This window comes from Hylobates moloch, unplaced genomic scaffold (genome assembly GCF_009828535.3).
Source record: "Hylobates moloch isolate HMO894 unplaced genomic scaffold, HMol_V3 SCAFFOLD_1, whole genome shotgun sequence".
In the NCBI taxonomy this organism is placed as follows: domain Eukaryota; kingdom Metazoa; phylum Chordata; class Mammalia; order Primates; family Hylobatidae; genus Hylobates; species Hylobates moloch.
The window spans coordinates 65,447,486-65,451,241 of record NW_026652276.1 but is presented as its reverse complement, the minus strand read 5'-3'; the positions used below and the strand labels follow the sequence as shown (position 1 = coordinate 65,451,241).

The window sequence follows — 3,756 nt, the reverse complement described above, 5'->3', positions numbered from 1 at the left end:
TACCAGCAGCATATGCTCGCTTGGTGTCTCTTTGTCACATTTTGGTAATTCTTGCAATATTTCAAATATTTTCATTATTACTATGTTATGGTGATCTGTGCTAGATGATCATTCATGTTACTATTGTAATTGTTTTGTACTACCATGAACCACGGAGCATGCCCCATATAAGATAGCAAAATTAATCAATAAATGTTATACGTGTTCTGACTGCTCCACCCACAGGTTGTTCCCCCTTCTCTCACTCTCCTCAGGCCTCTCTGTTCCCTGAGACACAACAATATTGAAATTAGGATAATTAATAACCCTAATATGACCTCTAAGAGTTTAAGTGAAAGGAAGAGTCACAAGTCTCTCTCTTTAAATCAAAAGCTAGAACCAATTAAGCTTAGTGAAGGAGGCATATCAAAAGCCAAGAAACGCTGAAAGCTAGGCCTCTTCTACCAGCCAATTGGCCAGGTTGTGAACACAAAGGAAAAGTTCTTGAAGGAAACTAACAGTGCTACTCCAGTGAACATACGAATGATAAAAGAGCCAAACAGCCTTGATACAGTTGGGATGTTTGTCCTCTCCAAATCTCATGTTGAAACGTGATTTCCAATGCTGGAGGTGGGGCCTAGTAGGTGGATCCCTCATGAATGGTTTAGCACCATCCCCTTGTAAGTGAGTTATTGCTCAGTTAGTTCACACGAGATCTGGTTGTTTAAAAGTCTGGGACCGCCCCCCTCCGCCTTCTCTCTCCCTTGCTCCCACTCTCACCATGGGATATGCTGGCTCCCCATGGCTTCTGCTATGATTGGAAGCTTCCTGAGGCCCTCACCAGAAGCAGATGCTGGTCCCATGCTTGTACAGCCTAGAGAATCATGAGCCAGTTAAACCCCTTTTCTTTATAAATTGCCCAGCCTCAGATATTCCTTTATAGAAACACAAGAACGGCCTAACACAAAACTTATTGCTAATAGGGAGAAAGTTTTAGTGGTCTGAATAGAAGCTCAAACCAGCCACAACATTCCCTTAAGCCAACACCTAATCTGAGTAAGGCCTTAACTTTTTCAAATTCTATAAAGGCTAAGAGAGGTGAGGAAGGTGCGGAAGAGAAATTTGAAGCTAGCAGAGGGTGGTTCGCAAGGTTAAGGGAAAGAAGCCATCTCCATAACATAAAAGTGCGAGGTGATGCAGCAAGTGCCGATGTAAAAGCTGCAGCAAGTTACCCAGAAGATCTAGCTAAGACCATTGGTGGAGGTAAATACACTAAACAACAGATTTTTACAAAACAGCCTTCTATTAAAAGAAGATGCCATCTAGGACTTTCATAGCTAGAGAGGAGAAGGCAATGTCTGGCTTCAAAGCCCAAGCTGTCTTGTTAGGGGTTAATGCAGCTGGTAACTTTAAGTTAAAACCAATCCTTGTTTACCATTCCAAAAATCCTATATTCCTTAAGAGTTATGCTAAATCTACTCTGCCTGTGCTCTAAAAATGCAACAACAAAGCTCGGCTGACACCACATCTGTTTACAGCATGGTTTCCTGGATTTTTTAAGCCCACTGTTGAGAATTACTGCTCAGGGAAAAAAAGCAAACAAACAAAAAAAGAAGACTCCTTTCAAAATATTACTACTTCTCATTGCCAAAGCACCTGGTCACCCAAGAGCTCTGATAGAGATATACAAGGAGATTCCTGTTGTTTTCATGCCTAGTAACACAACATCTATTCTGCAGCCCACAAATCGAGGAGTAATTTTGACTTTCAAGTCTGACTACTTAAGAAATATATTTTGTAAGGCTATAGCTGCCATAGATAGTGATTCCTCTGATGGGTCTGGCAAATTAAGTTGAAAATGCCATGGAAAGGATTCACCATTCTAGATGCCATTAAGAACATTTGTAATTCATGAAAGGCAGTTAAAATATCAACATTAATGAGAGTGTGGAAGAAGTTGATCCCAATCCTCATGGATGATGTTGAGGGGTTTTAGCCTACAGTGGAGGAGGTAACTGCAAATACCATAGAAATAGCAAAAAAACTGGAGTTAGAGGTGGAACTTGAAGGTGTCACTGGATTGCTACAATCTCATGATGAAACTTGAATGAATGAAAAGTTGCTTCTTATGGATGAGCAAAGAAAACTATTTCTTGAGATGGAATCTACTCTAGGTAAGATGCTGTGAACATTGTTGAAAGGACAACAAAAGATATTTAGAATAGTTCATAAACATAGTTGATAAAGCAGCAACAGGGTCTGAGAGGACTGACTCCAATTTTAAAAAAAGTTCTACTGTGGATAAAATGCTATCAAACAGCATCACATGCTACAAAGGACTCTTTAATAAAATGAAGAGTCAATCAGTGTGGCACCCTTCACTGTTGTCTTATTTTTTAAAATTGCCACAGTCTCCCCAACTTTCAGCAACCACTACTTTATCACTCAGCAGTCATCAACTTCAAGGCAAGACCCTCCATCAGCACTCAAGGCTCAGATGACTGTTGGAATTTTTCAGCAATATAGTATTTTAAGTTATCTACATTTTTTTAGACACAATGCTATTGCACACTTAAGAGACTACAGGATAGTATAGACATCATTTTTATATGCACTGGGAAACCATAAAATGTGTGTGACTCACTTTATTGCCATATTTGCTTTACTGCAGTTGTCTAGAACAAAACCCCTGATACTTCTATGATGTGCCTGTAGATTGAGGAGGCAGTAGCAGCACTGGGAGCTGGTCCTCTCAGCACCGACAGCAAGCCCCGCAGCACCACTGTTGGGTTTTGGCATGATCAGCAACCAGGAATATTCCCACAACCATCCCAGCCAGGAGGGGAAATGGGGTCGTGACCCAGTGTGCAGAACATACAAAGACATCCCTTGGGAACCTCAAAATTGGAACGGAGATGGGCCAGAGAAACACATTTGTGACTATGCCTGTGACCTGAATTTTTCCCACCACGGTGTGTGACTCCTCAGCTTCTGACTAATGGGGTACAGGGGATGCTACCACAAAATATGGCAGCTTGGCATACTGGGTTTTTTAACCTGAATTAAATTGAGAAAACTTTAGAGGCAAGAAGGTCACTCTACCTTCTCCTACCTTTTTCCCATGGAACATGGCTGTAAAAGAATTTTCTGACCTACTTTGCCTGAACATAAGTCCTAAGACCCTAATTCCAGAAGGGTCCTGCCCTATACCTGGAGACCAAGAAGAATCTGAACAAACAGGCCTTCCTAAATTCTCCACAGCTTATTACCATCACATCCTTTTGTCCTCCAGTCACACTTCTGTACAAGTGACCATAAAAATACAGTTTTCCCTGGGCCTTTGGGTCTTCATTTCTAAAGGCCCCCATGTCATGTAAAACTTTGGTTAAATACATATGTTTTGCCTTTGTCCTGTTCATCTGTCTTTTGTTGTAGGGTCTCAGCCAGAACCTAGTGATGGGTAAGGAAATGATCTGACTTTATGACCCAAGAGGAGAAGCACACAAGGTCACATATCAATGGTCTCAAGTTTGACTGGGATGGTAAGATTGGCCCAAAGACAAGTTAGATGAGGACTCCAGTGTCAGTCACATGATGAAACCCAAACATGGGCTATGAGAGTGTGTGAAGAGGGAGAATCCCAGCCTGGGCTCCTTCTTGAGACCCAGGCCCTCTTGCTGTAGTAATTGTGTGACTCTCGACTGTTAGCCACCACATGTCAAAAGACTGAACCTTGAATCAGTCTGATGAAATTCAGACCACTGAATCTAACCCTGC

General features: G+C 41.7%; 1 pseudogene; it reads left to right on the top strand.

The window, feature by feature from the left end:
* Window positions 1-312: 312 nt before the first annotated feature.
* Window positions 313-2,838, top strand: LOC131382768 (tigger transposable element-derived protein 1-like; annotated as a pseudogene).
* Window positions 2,839-3,756: the final 918 nt, after the last annotated feature.